Source organism: Malaclemys terrapin, chromosome 2 (genome assembly GCF_027887155.1).
Source record: "Malaclemys terrapin pileata isolate rMalTer1 chromosome 2, rMalTer1.hap1, whole genome shotgun sequence".
Classification (NCBI taxonomy): Eukaryota; Metazoa; Chordata; order Testudines; family Emydidae; genus Malaclemys; species Malaclemys terrapin.
In genome coordinates this window covers 208,287,915-208,307,866 of record NC_071506.1, presented here as the reverse complement: position 1 = coordinate 208,307,866, position 19,952 = coordinate 208,287,915, and the positions used below count along the sequence as shown (strand labels likewise).

Here is a 19,952-nt window from a genome sequence, read left to right as displayed (position 1 = left end):
GTTTGGTGTTTTCTTCTTGACTTCTAAGGCACCACCATGATTTACACAAGCCGAGATTCTGTCCCTAGAACTTCAATACTGAAGCATTCTCGTTAGGCCCAAGGGAGCCTGGGACTTGTCCTGTGCAGTCAATGGGAATGTGTGTTGGCAGATGGCGAGCCAGCTGGCCAACCATAGTAATGCAAGAATCGCCACTAGCCCACCAAGTGTTAGGTTTCTTGGAGCTGTCTTTCCCCAAGAACCTTCACCAAGCAAGTCAGAGATAGATAGTTAAAGCCTCCTTTCACTGAGAACTTGCCTATGTGTATCTCCTTCTGGTATGCCTCATGTTTCTTGTGTGACTGCAGTGTACTACTTTTCTGTGTCTTAGTTTCCCCTGCTCTGGCATAGATCTTGTATAATAATAATTTGTATTTTATTTGCATCTTTCATCCAAGACCCCAAACACTAGTTGATTAACACAGGCTCTCTGTGAGTTAGCTATTATTACCCCAGTTGTACAGATAACTGAGGCACAGGTATTAATGGCTAGATTGTAACTTTACAATTTGCCTTGAGTAAGGGGTGACACATAGCTGCACTGTCCAAGAAGCACACTAGAGAATGAATTGTGACTCACAGTCCCAATTCCTCCCCTTTTCCTCCCTGTTCTCTATGGTGAGGTATAAGTTACATAGCTCTTTGGGAAGAAAGGGGTGAAGTATTTCCCCATTCCCACTGGACAGAGAGTGGTTAGGCTGCTTGTTCTCACAAATCCCTGTCTTTGGATTTGGGAAGGAGAGTAGTCTGCCTTCCTAACCTGCTCCCAAAGCAAAAGATGGGAGTGAGACAACGTGTCACCATCAGAAGGCAATGGAAAGGTCAGGCTAAGTTACCAGGCCTCTCCCAAGGAGATGATGGAGAGGAGATACCAACAGCGGTCACGCTGCTTTTGCACTTCCTGTGTGAAAGAGCTGCCATTATTCCCATCCCATTTTCTAATGCACAATGGGAGGAAGCTCCTGGCTGCCTCTCTCCTGTATGTGTGTCCCCAAGAAGTCCATTGTTATATACTGCATCTCTGCCATTTACCCTGCAGCTGTATGAACAAGTAACTCAGAATGGGCCCTGAAGTGCTCAACCATTACTGTTCAGTGTAATGGAGAGACTCTTCCTCTCTCTGATAGGGAGATAAATCAGAGGAGTATAGAAAAGAGAACAAAAGGCTTAAAGCTGGTGGAGAACAACAAACTATGGTTTGCAACAAAGAAATATAAACACATTGCTCTCTGAAAATGGTTTAAAGAGAGAGAAAGAGTGAGTGCGTGTGTGTTCCTCCTTCCTTTCTTGCTCTTGTGTTGATAAATGGTATAGTGAATTACTTGACCACACTTTGGTTTGTTATGAAATGTATTCAAGAGGCCAAATAACCAGTATCAGGCAGATTTATTGCTAAAAGCCAATAATAGTATGGTACAGGGAAAACGTTCAACGTGATACCAGACTCCGGGAATTTGATGACATTTCTGCCCTCATATATAAGCAACTCTATTACTCTGATTCAGGAGGGCATATGTATTCAGAATGGGTGCTTAAGCATGTGCTTATCTTTAAAATTAAGCACATGTTTAAGTGCGTTCCTGAATCAGGGGCATTGACAGCAGAAGTTGCAAGGATATAGCTGAGGGCAGAACTGATCCCATAGCATCTTTTAAAAAGATGTATTCCCTTTTGTGCCTTAAAAGAAGCTACTCCTCTGATAAAGCATGCATGTATGTCACTCAAAATCTAAATGCAGATCTCAAAGGAAACTAAGCCAGCCTTTGGGAATAAGGCAGGTAATACATTTACAAAAGGAAGGAGAGTAGTGGTGGGAGTGAAAAGAAGCTCTGGGTCAAATTCTCCATTGACTCAGCGGAGCTGCTTCAATTTACAAAATCAGAGAATTTGGTCTATGTGCTTTTGTGGAGAGGAAGGCTTGGGCAGTAGTGCTGCTGGGTCACCTGAAAGGTCATTTGTACCTTATGACAAAAGCAAAATGTCAGCATCTATTGTGGTAAGGCTTTTCCCAGCCCAACATGAAAGAATTACTTGCCAAGCAATTCTGTCTTGCACTCAGTGAGTGTTTTGCAGGATGACCATGTGCAAGTAAGCTAAAGTGACAACAGACTTGACCTTTCACACTACATCAGTAGAGGCCAATTGCCTTGTGGAGGGACTGTGCCCAGACACCATCAGGGGATAAGTGGTAACCAGTTAGTGAGGGATATTTCAACAGATTTACATTTGGAGCTTAATGTTTGACTGCTGTACTGATGGCCCTCAGCCTTGTTGCTCTCACAGAGCAGACTTGGCAGCACCTTGCACTAAGAATACCTGTCCATTGTCTCATAAGATGCTAGACATCTGCTGCTAGCCATTGCTTTTACAGGAAGAACAAGCATTAGCCAGCATTTTCTATCAATTTAAAAAGTGTTACAGAATACACATATTTGAGACAGAATGTCAGGAAACATTCTGGGGAGAGCACCCTTCTTTTTCAGATGATCAGTAAACTAGTTTAGAAATTGTCTGAGCTACAGAACAATAACAACAATGCTGGACTCAGCTGTGCCTCCCGCTAGGGTTGAATAGAATCCCAGATTAAGACACCTGCCTTTAATCAGTCCAGGGTGAGCTGACTCTGAGCTTTATCAATACTTCTCATCTACCACTGATTGCTGTTACAACACTAACACCACACAGTGAAGAACCCTAGGTCATTATGTCAGGCGCAAGATATGATCATGTTATTTAATTTTCTTTGTACCATTTAATTTAGGAATTCAGATTCTGGCAAATATTGGACCTACAATCCAAATTTTTAAATTAAACATGAATTGCGTAGGAGATTTCCCAGATCTGTTGTTTGCTATGTCAACAACCCCTGTCGATTTTATTGCTTAGAGAGGCAGCCATTTTGCAGAAAACTAATTTGGCCCCTGCTAAAAGAGCCGTAAGAGCTGCCTTGAGACATCCCAAGCCCATTTTCCATAGGAGCCTGTGATTTTTAATAATGCCATCAAAATCCTATTGGTGGAGGCTGAGCATGAGTGGAATAAAAACCTACAAAGGGAAGGTTAATTGTCATTCCCATTATGTCATTCATTCTGTCTGCTCCTATTGAAAGCTGTCTACTTAGAGGCTGCAAAACCCCAAGGCTACTGATGTTTGTCTCCTTATGTAACAACAGTCATCTGAACTGGGCATCTACATTGTATAAAGACATCTACAAAGACCTAGAGGAAAGCACTTGACTCTTGTTTTCCTCGCTAAAATAAAGCCTAGGGATTCAGTTCTACATGTGGAGTACTGTTTAAAAATTCTTTTTTATAGCAAATGAAAAAGAAATAACCAAGATGTCAAACTAAATCCATAGAAATATTTATTGACAGATGAAAGCCAGGAGGGTCCTATTTAATTGACCTTCATTTAAGTTTTCAAAGTAGTGTACAGGCAGGAGTGCAACATAATTACAGCCTAGTGGTTTTTCTGTAATAACAGGGTTTGTGTGAATCATGCACTGCAACAAAACTGTCCCCTTCTGTGTGTGAATGATTCAAGACTGACATTCAGATGCATCAGGTTATTATTCACTACTTCCCTCTGCTATGGCTAATTGGAATGCACTAGAGAAGGGGCTTAGCTGCAAAATCAAATCAGGATCTGAAAGCAAATTTAAAATACCCCAGTGATCTGAGGTATTTGGATCTGGGCTTTTGTATGGGCCCATCTTTATGGCAAGTGGTTCTGGACTATTTAGAAAAACTGGACGTGCACAAGTCCCTGGGGCCGGATGCGCTGCATCCGAGGGTGCTAAAGGAGTTGGCGGATGAGATTGCAGAGCCATTAGCCATTATTTTTGAAAACTCATGGCGATCGGGGGAGGTCCCAGATGACTGGAAAAAGGCTAATGTAGTGCCCATCTTTAAAAAAGGGAGCGAGGAGGATCCGGGGAACTACAGGCCAGTCAGCCTCACCTCAGTCCCTGGAAAAATCATGGAGCAGGTCCTCAAGGAATCAATTATGAAACACTTAGAGGAGAGGGAAGTGATCAGGAACAGTCAGCATGGATTCACCAAGGGGAAGTCGTGCCTGACTAACCTAATTGCCTTCTATGATGAGATAACTGGCTCTGTGGATGAGGGGAAAGCAGTGGATGTGTTATTCCTTGACTTTAGCAAAGCTTTTGATACGGTCTCCCACAGTATTCTTGCCGCCAAGTTAAAGAAGTATGGGCTGGATGAGTGGACTGTAAGGTGGATAGAAAGCTGGCTAGATCGTCGGGCTCAACAGGTTGTGATCAATGGCTCCATGTCTAGTTGGCAGCCGGTTTCAAGCGGAGTGCCCCAAGGGTCGGTCCTGGGGCCGGTTTTGTTTAATATCTTTATTAATGATCTGCAGGATGGTGTGGACTGCACTCTCAGCAAGTTTGCAGATGACACTAAACTGGGAGGCGTGGTAGATACACTAGAGGGTAGGGATCGGATACAGAGGGACCTAGACAAATTAGAGGATTGGGCCAAAAAAAACCTGATGAGGTTCAACAAGGACAAGTGCAGAGTCCTGCACTTAGGACGGAAGAATCCCATGCACTGCTACAGACTAGGGACCGAATGGCTAGTTAGCAGTTCTGCAGAAAAGGACCTAGGGGTCACAGTGGATGAGAAGCTGGATATGAGTCAACAGCTCTTGTTGCCAAGAAGGCTAACGGCGTTTTGGGCTGTATAAGTAGGGGCATTGCCAGCAGATCGAAGAACGTGATCGTTCCCCTTTATTCCACATTGGTGAGGCCTCATCTGGAATACTGTGTCCAGTTTTGGGCCCCACACTACAAGAAGGATGTGGAAAAATTGGAAAGAGTCCAGCGGAGGGCAACAAAAATGATTAGGGGTCTGGAGCACATGACTTATGAGGAGAGGCTGAGGGAACTGGGATTGTTTAGTCTCCAGAAGAGAAGAATGAGGGGGGGATTTGATAGCAGCCTTCAACTACCTGAAGGGGGGTTCCAAAGAGGATGGAGCTTGGCTGTTCTCAGTGGTGGCAGATGACAGAACAAGGAGTAATGGTCTCAAGTTGTAGTGGGGGAGGTCCAGGTTGGATATTAGGAAACACTATTTCATTAGGAGGGTGGTGAAGCACTGGAATGCGTTACCTAGGGAGGTGGTGGAGTCTCCTTCCTTGGAGGTTTTTAAGGCCTGGCTTGACAAAGCCCTGGCTGGGATGATTTAGTTGGGAATTGGTCCTGCTTTGAGCAGGGGGTTGGACTAGATAACTTCTTGAGGTCCCTTCCAACCCCGATATTCTATGATTCTATGATAGAGCTAGAGTCTGATCTTACCTCCACTGGTGTTTATTGGAATCGTTACAATTGAATTATTCCATGTTTATGCCAGTCTAACTGACAGCGGAGTTTGATTCACGATGGTGAAATACCACTAGTACTTTGATAAAGTGATATTTTTCAATCCTTTCCCTTCATCTTTAGTCAAAGTCCCTACCTGAGATAGAATTTAGCAGTCCTGGTCTCAGCCCTTCCAAATAAACACCGCTAGGGATACATTTCAACTTCTCTGTAATTGGAGTTGTGCAAAGTTTTTGTAAGAAAGCTTATCAAAACTAGGAGATACTCCTCTGGTGCTGGGCTTCTTTGCAAACCCAAAGCGTCAGACAGATTCATATACCTGAGTAGAATTTTCGGTGAAACTGGGCCAATTCATTGTTTCAAGTGGAAAATATGCAAGACTTGTTCTCTACTGCCTGTATGGGCAGCAAAAACCCTGTCCTCTCCCAACTCTACACAGGGATCTACACTGGTTCTGCTACACTTGTATTTTGTTATTAAAGAAGGGGTGGGGCTTGCCCCAATTGCATAGTTAAGCATATTCAAGGCCCTTAATTTTAGAGGTCACCAGCCAGAAGGCAGATGATATTAATGTGTTAAGGAATCAAAGGTAGAGCCCTGTGCGGCTACAACATTTTTATCTGCATCTGATCCGTGATCTGCAGACATGTGGATATTCGCATCTGCAGATATAAAGCAGATATCTGCAGATTTGCTGGCCTCCAATCAAAGGCACTGTGGTAGTGACACCTGTTTTGGAGGGAGGCTTTGTCATGGGCTTCAGTGAAGTGCAGATTTGCAGGCTTACAGTTTTCCTGAATTATTTAATTTTGTTGCAGTTTGGAGGTGGTTTTGTTTTTTCTCAAAGCCATATGGTGCCTTTCAGTTTGCCCCCTCTTTTCCTGGAGAGCAGATCACTACATCCAACTGGATGTGACAGAACATTTCTCAGGCTAGGTCTACACTACCCGCCTGAATCGGCGGGTAGAAATCGATCTCTCGGGGATCGAATTATCGCGTCTCGTTGGGACGCGACAATCGATCCCCAAATCGACGCTCTTACTCCACCAGTGGAGGTGGGAATAAGCGCTGTCGACGGAGAGCCGCGGAGGTCGATTTTGCCGCCGTCCTCACAGCGGGGTAAGTCGGCTCCAATACATCGAATTCAGCTACGCTATTCGCAGAGCTGAATTTGCGTATCTTAAATCGACCCCACCCGTAGTGAAGACCTGCCCTCAGACTAGACCAGTGAGAGAGAGAGAGAGAGAGAGATTGTAAATCAATCCAGTAGAAACTCAGAGTTACGAACACCTCGGGAATGGAGGCTGTTCGTAACTCTGAACAAAACATCATGGTTGCTTTTTCAAAAGTTTATAACTGAACATTGACTTAATACAGCTTTGGAACTTTACTATGCAAGAGAAAAATGAAACAAGCACAGAAACAGTTTTCTTACCTTGTCAAACCTTTTTTAAACTTTCCCTTTATTTTTTAGTAGTTTACATTTAACACTGTACTGTGTTGTATTTGCTTTTTTTTTTTTTTTTTTTTTTTTGGACTAATTTTGCTGCCTGATTGCATACTTCCGGTTCCAAACGAGGTGTGTGGTTGACTGGTCTTTTCTTAACTCTGATGTTCATAACGCTGAGGTTCTACTGTAGTTTGATTTTTGCTTAGCCGTTGAGTAGATTTCACAAGTCACCTAAGTAGCAGTTTACTTTTTCTCATTTTCTTTGTTTTGACCTGTTACTTTTATTTTTGTTTCAGCAACATTTTCACCCAGTGACAGGTGTGATTAAGGCTTATCATCAACATCTGCTGAGCATGGGGCAGAAAGGGAGTCAGGGAAGGAGAAAGGGAGAGGAAAAGAGAGCCTCCATTTAATTAAAAAGTAGATGGCCCTTGCAGGGCTGATGCCTGGTTCCTGCTGTTTTAGATAGACGGACTGGAATCCCCCCTCCGGAGACCATTTCGTATGTCTGCCAGATCTATTGAGCCTGGCTTAGAACTTTTTTATTTTTGTGAGCAATGAGTCAACAGCTAATATTGTTTATTTGCTAGCATGTAATAATTATAATGTCGGATTCCTGGTGCTGCAAAGAGCTGCACCCCGGCAGGGTGCAAAATGGTAATGAAAGCAAAGTGCAATGCGACTTACTGAATCCAAGTAGGGCTTGCTTTTGTTCGTTTTGACAGCTCAGTACCCATCTTAGGTGGAAGAAAGTTGCATTGTTTACCTCTTGCTGCAAGGCAATCCAATAAAAGGCAGCATGGGTGCGCTGTAAGGTGGACATGCAGACTGGATAATTTAATTTTTTGTTTTTGTAATCTGCCTGGCAATTTCCCGTAACAAGAACAAGGCACAACCAGCATATTTCATTACAACTGAACAGACGACTGGGGGGAGATTAAGCCTTTAATTACAAGGATGGAGCATCCTTAGCAGGGATCCTACATAAACCTGGTCTAGCTTGAAGCACAGCTGAAGCCGTGAAAGGGACATAGATCATCCCAGATGCCTTATCAGTGTGTATATGAATAGAAGGTTTCCTAATTTTCTGCAGAGATCACTTACTGGGGGTAGGGAGACCAATAAAACTGGAACTTGACATTTTTTCCCCTCCTACAAAATAAAGCTTATGGGATAAATCACAAGATGAGTTAGTTGCAAGGTTATGGCCTAAATTTTCAAAAATAAATAAAGATTGTGGGTGCCCAATTTTAGATGCCTTAAAAGGGCCTGATTTTCTGAAAGAGCTGAGCACCCACTCTGTGAAAATCAGGCTCTTTTAGGGGTCTGAAGTTGGGCACCTAAAAATCATGACTCGCTTTTTAAAATTTAGTCCTTAGATTTATTTATTGTGATCCGGATTCTATAATATCCCTATAGCTACACAGAGCAAACAAACACTCAGATCTAGCTAGTATTGTGTCTTTTGCTCTTTACACAATAACAATTTAAAGAAACCACAGGAGCACAGTTGGGTCCCTAATAATTGTGTTAACTATCTATACATAAACAAGGCCTTGCTATATACATGCTACTGCTCTTGTTGTTTTCTAAAAGCCTCTAAAATATAGTTTTATATAGAAAACAGTGAGTGCCACCAGAGAGCTCACAAATAATTTAAAAGGCTACTATCCAAATATGGACCCAAACTTTAGGGGTGTTTGGAGCCTGGGGTTTTGGTTTGGTCCATAATAGATTTAGGGACAAGCTACAACATTTGAATCCAGATCACAATTTCGGGAGCATTCTGCTCAGGACTTTTGATTCAGGTCCATCTCTAGTTATAAAGAATTTAAAGCTTGTCCTTGCTATCTCCTGTTCTGTTTACTGTGTGTGTGTTCAATGCTTCAGTATAATAAAATGAAGCTGTCTTCCCTCCTGGACAGCTGCCAGCTGGTTTTCAAATGTATTCTCCAATACTTCTCATAAGCTTTGCCTCAGATGAGACAAAATCACTGGGAGACGCAGACGAAACTATTTATTTATATTTCCATGCTTTCTCTTGGCTCTCTCTTACATGATGTTGGCATACAGAAGATGTATGACCGACATTGGTTATTTGGTGAGCCGTGCAGAAGAAGTTTATAGGTGAAATTTGCATGAGGAGTGGGAATGGCCCTTGGAGATTAGAACTGGGGGTTTGTTCTGGGCATAGTGAAATTCTCGCACAATGCAATTCTACAAGGATGAAGCTCTTCCGTGCAGGAGACAGAACTTTCTTGGCAGCCAGTCCAAAACTCATGGACTTTAAGGTCAGAAGGGACCATTGTGATCATCTAGGACTATCACCAACCTCTCCACCTGTTCCAAGCAGGAAGTGCATTTCTTTGACCTTTCCTTCTCTGGCATAAATACATAATAAAATGTATATTTAAACAACAAACAATACAACCTCCTCCCCTTCCCCCCAAAAAGCCTACCAAAACAAGACACTCCACTGTCCATGCTTCTCCCCCTGGGAAAAGGACGAGAGAACAAACAACACATGACAGATGTTAGTCACGTTGTTCAATGCACTGCTTGAGGGGGTTCAGATACTATGATGATGAGGACGGTATAAGAAACTTTAAGAAATAGAATAAAGTAGAATAGACATAATAGGAGAAGGAAAAGGGAGCCAGAGGGGTGACTGGTGTAGTATTCATGGTAGTGCAAAGGAGATAAGGGGAACACAATGATAAACAACATCAGAGATCTACAGCGATGAAGATAGGGGCTGATCAAATTTACATTTTGATTTTTGAAAGAAACAATTTTGTTTCTCTTGAAATTTTTCAGGAATTGTGGGTGGAGCGGTTCTATGAACAAATTCAAAATGAAATGAAAATGTTTGTTTTTCTTCAAACTTAAAAAACAGTTCGTTTTTTTGGTGTGTTCTCTTTACTTTTCCACATTTTTCTGGTGGAAAAGGAAGGAAAATGATTTTGTTGCTTTTTTAACATACAAAACTAAATGAAATTGTTCTAAATAAAATGAAATTTCTAATTGAAACAACGAGATGTTCATTTTATGTCCGTATGACTACTCACAGAGTAAGGTACTAATCAAAGGGTATAAGCCTATCAGAATCTGTCCCTGTAACCACATAGTGGCTGGAACTAGTTGGCATCAGTTCTTTTCTTCTGTGTTTTGTGCATAAGCAAGGTTTACTTTTTAATAGGAGCTGCCCTGTTTGGAAACATAGGCAGTGAAACCTGTTGTCTGCCTTTGAACTTTTCCCTGCCTGTTTTCTGGGCTAGTTGCTATCAGAATTTTTAAATGATTAGCATTCTTGCTGCCTCTGTTTGCCACCATTGTATTTATGCTAGGAGTTGACAGACAGCATCAAGTTCAGAATGTACCATCAACTGTAGGCAATCTTGTTCTGTTTTCATAAATTGATTAAAAGGCAGGATGGAGAGAATGTCAAATGAGCAACACAAAACAGCGTCTTCTCACAGTGTTTCAAAAGCCAACCTGTGTGAAGGACTAAATCTGTTTCTTACTCTGAGTATTTGGACTGATGATCTTCAATCCAGTTTGAGTGCTTTGTTTTCTAAGGGCTTGAACTTGTGAAGTACTGATCTCCCTTAACTCCCACTGACTTCAATAGGAGTTGCGAGGGTTCAGCACTTTCTAGGAGAGAGCCCTAAAAGAATATGTAGCCACTTCCTTGAATGAACAAAATTTACAATAGAAGGGTTAGTTTTTATAGGTAAGTAGCATATTGTTATGTAAAGTAGTTCCAATATGGGCTGTAATATCAGCAGTCAGAGGTGAGTGCTAATATTTATTGCACTGGCACATACATACATGTTGATGATTGACACTGAAGGTTAATTTTGCAATGTCAACTGGACTGCCAATTAAATGAAAAGACAGCTACTAGTTGTTTCAATGATTTCATAATTCACGGATACTGCAGAGAGTACATGTAAAGTAAAGTTCTTCTCTTAGGGCTGGTCCACACTAACCCCCCACTTCGAACTAAGATACGCAACTTCAGCTACGTGAATAACGTAACTGAAGTCGAAGTATCTTAGTTCGAACTTACCGTGAGTGCACACGTGGCAGGCAGGCTCCCCCGTCGACTCCGCGTACTCCTCTCGTGGAGCAGGAGTACCGGCGTCGACAGCGAGCACTTCTGGGATCGATCCCAGAAGATCGATTGCTTATCGCTGGACCCGGAGGTAAGTATAGACGTATCCTTACATTTCTATAAACTTAGGTTAGGATGTTGAAACTGTAAATACGTGTGGGTTTTGCTGTTGTTTTTTTATCTCAAATTACCTCCCCTGTGCCCGGAGATTCCAGATCACCATTGCCTCAGTAGTAGTTAGATTTTGCATGATCAGCTGAAGGCTTTGCTCAAAATCCACTGCTAACCAAGAGATATCAGGCCAGATTGTCTGGTCAGCTGCGCAGTGCTTTGGGTCTGTCCAGCTGCCTGTCTACTCTTTGGTGTAAATTAGAACAGCTTCATGCTCTGGGTGTAGGGTGACCAGATGTCCCAATTTTATAGGGACAGTCCCGGTTTTTGGGTCTTTTTCTTATATAGGCTCCTATTACGCCCCCGCCCCCGTCCTGATTTTTCACATTTGCTGTCTGGTCACCCTAGCTGGGTGTAAAGCAGAGCAGCCTTATGTCCCTGAACTCACTTGGTATTCTGGAAATCAGGAGGGTAGATGGCACAGAAGAAATCCTCCACCGGCCATTAAAACTGGTTTTAGGCTGCTTTAAAGCCACTAGGGCAAAGTGCAGCAGCTTTAAGGGACCAGAGGATTTGGCCTTGTATCTCATAGGGGGGTTGGGTATGTATTTGTGAGGGGAGGAGCTAGCTTCAATTTAAATGTGGAATGTTTTCCACAAAGCACCTCTGACAGGTTTGCAGATTACTTTGTTTACATGAAGAAAGGGAGGGATTTTTTTATTAAACAACGCTCCCTAAAATGCAATCAACATTCAGAACAGCCAAAGAGCAATTTAAAAAATCCTTACAAGGTACAAATTAAATTTAAAAAAATCAATTGCTGTGGTATAAAACAAGATGTTGTTTTCCTCTTTATCCTTTTCCAATCAATGTTACAACATAAAAACCGCCAAGCTGAAATGTTCATGACACACACCAATGAAATGTTTATGACACACACCAATGAAATTCTAGCTGAACCCGACACACAATCCTAAGCCCGAGTGTAATGGCTCAGGGAATTAACACACAAATATAGAGGACACAGACAAAAAGGTACAGTAGCCATGCTTGTACAGTGATATAGTTTGTGGTGTTTTTCTTATAATCGATCTCAATCCTGAAAGGAGCTCTTTCCTGATGGATTTCAGTGTGGTTCTGCCTGGGTGTAGGAATCCAGCCATGTGGAGCATCTTGCAGGATCAGAGTCATAGTACAGAGAGATTGTATTTTTGATGGTGTTTAAAGGTAACTCCTCCAGCGCCCGCAATCAGTGTTAGAACTTATTTACTTATGGACAGGGTCAAATGCGTTCAACACCGGTTTTAGCAAAGTAGAGTTGACATTTCTAAATTGAACCATTCCACAGCTGCAAGACAGCCAAGTTCAGTACCAGTTTGAGGGTGGGTTGGGGAAAGAGAGCTGTGTTTGACACCATTGTCAAACATGAGTGAAAAATCCAATGAAGATATCCTTCATGACTGTGTCTACTCTGGGAAAATTAGGACCTATTATTCCCCACTGGTACAACTATTCTTGTGCTAACAATGGTGGAAGATGTAGGCATTTTTACGCACCTGTCATCTAATTCTGAATATCATTTGATAAACAGGGGCAAGCCCCCCCCCCCAACCCCTTGCAATTTTTTCTATACAAAGGCTCTGATCCTGCTAGTGTTTATACACAAACTTAACTTTAAGTCTATTAATAGTCCCATTGACTTCAGAGGACAGAGTTTACAGATAGGTAGAGAACTTTACATCTGTCATTAAAACACCTTTACACCATTGTAGAGTTTAGTTCCTTGAGTTCCTTCAGATGCTGAAAGGAACAACAAAATATTCATGAAATTTTGTGGGAAAAATATTTGGAGTTTTAGTTCAGGCCATTTCACAGTTCAGAAATTTTGCTTTATAAAAATGTTGGTCAAGTTGTTGATTTAGCATTGAAACATGTGTCCATTTGAATTTTTGCTTGTTTCATTGTGAAATTCAAACTTTATTTAATTTACTTTACTGTTATGTAGAAACAGTAGCATTTCCCATAGTTATAGAACAATCATTTTCCATTATAAGTCCCAAATTTTGCCCCTCTTTAACTTTGGCTTGGAAAATTAGTTTGTCCTCAACACTGCCAGATTTACTCTGAATATGAAAGGGACTGTTCCTGCGAAGTTTAAAGAAAATTCATTAAACTGTTTTTGACAATTTACCCCCATTCAAAATTTTGGGACTTGTCTAACATTTCTTAGCCATTTTTGAGCCAGATGAAGACTACTTACTTTTAATTCAAATGACCTTATATTTGATTCTCTTTGAAACTTCATATGCTAATTATATTTGAAGATAATAAGATGTAGTTAAGCAAAGTCGTTAATTTTGTTGAGGATACTATTGACGGCAATTCTATTCTAATTTCAGTGGAAGTTATGGAGGCAATATTGATCCTGTTGACGTCAGTAGTAGCATGATTGGGCAATATGAGTCTACCCAACTCCCACAGAAGTCAATTGAAAGACTCCCATTCAAACATTGAATTTGGAGTTTAATTGGAAAGTGTATAACAGAGGCCCATGGCAAGTCTCCGCACCGTGGGCCAGAAGCCCTGAGCTTTGTTGCCCCCCTGGAGGACTGGAGTCGTGAGCACCATCTTGCCCCATTGCGGGGGGAAGTTAGGGTTGCCAGGCCATTAGAAGTCTGGTCGGCTCCGCACAGCTACCGGGAACGGTTGGTATGTCCCTGCAGCCCCTAGGCACAGGGGCAATCCGGGAAGCTCTGCGTGCTGCCCCAGGACCGGCTCTGCAGCTCCCATTGGCTGTGGTTCCCGGCCAATGGGAACTGCGGGGCCGTGCCTGCCGGTGTGCCTGCCTCCGCCTAGGAGCTGGACATGGTGGCTTCTTCCTGAGGCAGTGCAGAGCCAGGGCAGGCCGGGAGCCTGCCTTAGCCCCGCTGTGCTGCTGACTGGGAGCCACCTGAGGTAAGTGGCACCCTCCCTGAGCCCACACCCCAAGCCCTCTGCCCCAGGTCGGAACCTCCTCCCGCACCCTAACTCCCTCCCAGACTCTGCACCCCCACCCACACCCCAACCTCCTGCCCCAGCACTGAGCCCCCTCCCATACCCAAACTCCCTCCCGAAGTCTGCATCCCGAACCTCCTCCCACACCCCAACCCCCTGCCCCAGCCCTGAGCCCCCTCCTGTACCCCAAACCCCTCATTCCCAGCCCCACCCCAGAGCCCTCACCCCCTCCCACACCCCAGCCTCCTGCCCCAGCCCAGTGAAAGTGAGTGAGGGTGGGGGAGAGTGAGCAGCCTTCTTCAGAAAGAGTTCGTGCTGTGCTTACTATTTGAGGTTACTGATGAGAGAAGAATATTTCATTTAGATCAGAGACCTGTTTTAATGAAGTACATTTTTGTACTTGATGATAATAATGAATTTGTTTATTATTTGGGTAATGTAAGCTTTGTGGTACCCTTAACTATCCATTTCCCTACTTTTAAGAGCTTGGGTTTTGTAAATGATGCCACAGATAAGTACATTATTGCCACTTAGCAACCGTAAAAATATATATATATGTTTTGGGCTTTGGAATGAATGTCCTTAAGAATTGTTCTGCAGCCTAGAAATACCATCTTTCCTGCACAGGATTTCTGGCTCCTCAGCAAAAACTCCACTGATTTGAATTGAGTTCCTTAAACAGTCTCTTCCCTCCAGGACAGCTAAAACCAGGGCCGCCCAGAGGGGGGGCAAGTGGGGCAATTTGACCCAGGCCCCGGGCCCCGCAGGGGCCCCCACAAGAGTTTTTGGGGGGCCCTGGAGCGGGGTCCTTCACTCGCTCCAGGGCCCCGGAAAACTCTCGCAGGGCCCAGGCCCCCAGAGCTTCTTCCGCTCCGGGTCTTTGGCAGCAATTCGGCGGCAGGGGGTCCTTCCGCCCTGGGACCCGCCGCTGAAGTGCCGGGTCTTCGGCGGCAATTCGGCAGTGGGGGCCCCCCGCCGCCGAAGTCCCCAGGTCCCCTGAATCTTCTGGGTGGCCCTGGCTAAAACTTCAAGGCTTCAGAACTGTACCTGACAGATCAGCTCTGAGGGTGGTAATCAGCGTGAAAATTTAAAGGATATGTGAATTCCTTATTTATAATAGGAACACCATGAAAAATAACTTCCCTTGGCCACTCATAAGTTGTTGTTTTTTAAATTGCTATCCAAAAGCACTGCAGATAATAAGAAATGATGGCACATGTTTTAGAGCAGCATTTTCCATGGGAATTGTGTACTTTTTTTGCAGCGTGTCACAAGCAAGCAGTGGCCTAGTTTTGCTGACGCTCTCCAGCAACTCAGTTCAGGTCGGAAACACTGTTGTTGTATCAGTGTGTTTTTTGGCAACTGCAGCACTGCTTAATAAGAAGGAAGAATTTTTTTAGAAAGTGAAATATCCCTGTCAGATCCTTTGGAAAGCTGCTCGATAGGCTTAACACATTTTGAAAGCTGTGAAGATAAATTGCAATTTGAAGTGGCAGAAGTCAGTTAACTAGTGGTCAGAGATAATAATTATACAGACTGGCTAGCAAGGAAAACACAATGCTCGATGATACTGGGCTAGTGCCACAGAATGTTATGATCAGGCATTTGAAAGGCATCCTTATTGACATAATACAATAGTAGCACAATTGGTGTATTAAAAATAAATTGGCTGTTCCTCATTTTCTTTTCCCCAAAAGGTTAAGGGTATTTATTAAGAGGTTATATTTGTTTGCACATTTACACTAGGGCCCAGCCCCACAATCCCTTCTTCAGAGGCTTCAATGAGAATGCTAAGTAAGACCTGAAGGATTAGGCCTGTAATCACAGAATCATAGAAGTGGAAGGGACCTCGAGAGGTCACCTAGTCCAGTCCCCTGCACTCATGGCAGGACTAAGTATTATCTAGACCATCCCTGACTGGTGTTTGTCTAACCTGCTCTTAAAAATCTCCAGTGATGGAGATTCCACAACCTTCCTAGGCAATTTATTCCAGTGCTTAATCACCCTGACATTTAGGAAGTTTTTCCTAATGTCCAACCTAAACCTCCTTTGCTGCAATTTAAGCTCATTGCTTCTTGGGCCTATCCTCAGACGTTAAAAACATTTTTTCTCCTTCCTCCTTGTAACAACCTTTTATGTACTTGAAAACTGTTATCATGTCCCCTTTCAGTCTTCTCTTTTCCAGACTAAACAAATCCATTTTTTTCAATCTACCCTCATAGGTCATATTTTCTAGACCTTTAATCATTTTTGTTGCACTACTCTGGACTTTCTCCAATTTGTCCACATCTTTGCTGAAATGTGGCACCCAGAACTGGACACAATACTCCATTTGAGGCCTAATCAGCGCAGAGTAGAGCAGAAGAATTACTTCTCGTGTTTTGCTTATAACACTCCTGCTAATACAGCCCAGAATGATGTTCACTTTTTTTTTGCAACAGTGTTACACTGTTGACTCATATTTAGCTTGTGGTCCACTATGACCCCCAGATCCCTTTCAGCAGTACTCCTTCCTAGGCAGTCATTTCCCATTTTGAATGTGTGCAACTGATTGCTCCTTCCTAAGTGGAGTACTTTGCATTTGTCCTCATTGAATTTCATCCCATTTACTTCAGACCATTTCTCCAGTTTGTCCAGATCATTTCGAATTTTAATCCTGTCCTCCAAAGCACTTGCAACCCCTCCCAGCTTGGTATCGTCTGCAAACTTTATAAGTGTACTCTCTATGCCATTATCTCAATCATCGATGAAGATATTGAACAGAACCGAACCCAGAACTGATCCCTGCGGGACCCCACTTGTTATATCCTTCCAGCATGACTGTGAACCCCTGATAACTACTCTCTGGGAACAGTTTTCCAACCAGTTATGCACCCACCTTATAGTAGCTCCATCTAGGTTGCATTTCCCTGGTTTGTTTATGAGAAGGTCATGCGAGACAGTATCAAAAGCTTTACTAAAGTCAAGATATACCACGTCTACCGCTTCCTCCCTATCCACAAGGCTTGTTACTGTGTCAAAGAAAGCTATCAGGTTGGTTTGACACTATTTGTTCTTGACAAATCCGTGCTGACTGTTACTTATCTCATTATCTTCTAAGATGTTTGAAAATTGATTGCTTTATTATTTGCTCCATTATCTTTCCGGGTACAGAAGTTAAGCTGACTGGTCTGTAATTCCCCAGGTTGTCCTTATTTCCCTTGTTATAGATTGGCACTCTATTTGCCCTTTTCCAGTCTCCCATCTTCCATGACTTTTCAAAGATAATCACTAATGGCTCAGGTATCTCCTCAGTCAACTCCTTGAGTATTCTACGATGCATTTCATCAGGCCTTGGTGAGTTGAAGACATCTAAATGGTCCATGTAATTTTTAACTTGTTCTTTCCCTATTTTAGCCTCTTCTGATCCTACCTCATTTTCACTGGTTTTCACTATATTAGCTGTCCAATCACTACCAACCTTCTTGGTGAAAACTGAAACAAAGAAGTCATTAAGCACCTCTGAATGTTGATATCTTATTATTTTTAAAACCAAGGATATGAATTAGAGTAGTAGTTCTTTGAGTTTTTGACCATATATATATTCCACTTCTAGTATGCCTGTGCCCTGTACACACAAGATTGAATTCTGTTTGAATAACAGTATCCGTTGGAGCTGCAACTGCACCCTGCATGCCCTCTGGCCTTCCATAGCTTAAGGCAGAAAAGGTTGGAGCAGCCCTACCTCAGTTCCTTCTTACTGCCCATAATAATGAGATGGAACCCCTGCAGTGCCAACATCTCTGCACATTGTGCACTTGTTTTCCCTTGTTCTCAGTTTCGTTTTGTATTCCTTAGTATAGTTATGCTCATTGGCATATATATATAAAAAAATACAAGATCTTCCACTTCAGGGGTGCTCTGAGTATCTGATGCCCCTGGACATAGTGGAGTCATGAGGGGTCTCTGGAAAATCTGTGCCCCAGTTCAGGAGCTGGTGAATGCCTCTACCAGTACCAAAGCATTAACACCAAAGCATCCAGCATGAACAATAGAGTGCTCTACTCTGTCATCCACAGCACCTACCATGCTGCCTGCTAATGTGGAGGACAGGCTTTCAGAACCAAGTTTCACAGAAAACAAGCTGACAGGGTCACTACCCATGTGGGCTTTTCTTTTGATGATGGAGAGTGAGGAATGCATTTTGAGTTTTTGACCTCCAGTCATCATGTGCAATGACCACTTGCTTTGAAATTAGCACTTTTCTTTTAAAGTTCTTCATTTGCATTTCACAAACTTCTCTCTTGTTCGATGGGTTATTTAGTTACAGGGGTATACACAATGTAAATGTTTGCTATTACATTATAACAGGATACAGATAATTGAAAACAGTGCAAGTAACATCCCATTAGTTTTCATGAAGTTTAAACACCAAATACACTGTAATATATTTAACAACTACTTTGATCTATACTAATACATAAGTGAATTGACCTGGGGCTTTGGTATGAGCTGGCATGTGGTCTGCCAGCATCACAGGAACACTTAGGGACAGCTCAGAAGATGCCCAAATATGAGTGAGTAAAGGTTAGGCTCAGAGTTTCAGTCCCTTATGCCTATTAATACTTCTCAGCCTGGTACTAAGCAATGTCTTATGTTCCTGACTTCCCCACTGGAGATGGTTATTCTCTGTCCTGTCAGACCAGAAAACTAGCTTTATGGCTAGCTTTCCTGCTTGTTACCAGGATTTGCACTTCTCTATTTACCATGTCTGAAAGTACCACTGAATTAATAGAAGACTGATGTGTTATAATGTTCTGAATAACCATGGTGCCATTTGTCAGACAGATAACATTTGATGTCAGAAGACCTATACGGTATGCAGAATTAGGAGAGAGGAAATAAATGGCATGGTTATTAATTCTTTAATACTTGAAACTACTTAGCAATGCATTGTTAGATCAAAGCTTTCCTTGAGAAGATTGTGTCGTGGGGACAGAGGATTCTGGAGGTAGTTTGGAAAACTGTCATAGAATCCTAGGTATTCTATAAGAGGGAGGAAAATAGTGCATTACATTTCCATTAGGTTTAAAATCTCTTGTTTTCAGTTTAGCACATCTTCTGTTGTAGGTTAAATGGAACTATTCAAACATTCAATATGTTTTATTAAAGAACCAGTGACTAGTTTTCCAGCTTTCATAAATATCTTTAAAATGTTAGTATCTGCCACTTTTGCAAAAAACAAAGAAGTTAGTGGCATTTCTGCTTGTTAACTTGTACATGAAAAAAGGAGAAAGTTTGAGATGTTCTTTTCTGTACTGAAATCCACATTTTGTCCCCAAAAATATCTTCTCTGGGAAAAATTTCAACATCTCTGATTTCTCTAACTGAAAAGGTGGACAAAGGCAGTGAGCCAGTGAATCTCTCATACCTTATGTTGTGCGTTTCGGGGTCTGGTTCATTTTTAGGGCCCAGATTTGCCTCCTGGAGAATCATGATTGGGACTTTACACCCAAATATTATATACAAAGTTATAATGATATCGTATTGAAGTCAATAACAATTTTGCAATTGACTTAAACAGGGTCAAAGTTAGCCCTCAAGGCTTCTCTGTGGATGCATTTGCGAGCTCAGAAAAATAAAATAGAAAAATACTCCAGCAACATGAAATACAAACAATACTGAATTATTATTTTTTTAACAAGGTACAAAATATGTGGTGGTTTTCCTCTTTTAGGGATGTGTCAGCACTAAACATGAAATACCCATTAATCTGGTAACATCAAATCTTTGGCGATGACATGTTATTGCAAACTGTCCATATTGAACAGGAACAGTTTGGTAGGGTTCTAAACAAAATATTGACTTTTTCACCACTGGCTGTGTCCCTCTCTAGAGCTTTCCTACTCCTGTACATT

The 19,952-nt window shown here is 42.3% G+C and overlaps 1 protein-coding gene across 5 annotated transcripts in view; it reads left to right on the top strand.

The window, feature by feature from the left end:
* TMEM108 (transmembrane protein 108) overlaps nt 1-19,952 on the top strand; it is a 253,936-nt gene that overhangs the window by 69,583 nt on the left and 164,401 nt on the right. The window lies entirely within an intron of this gene.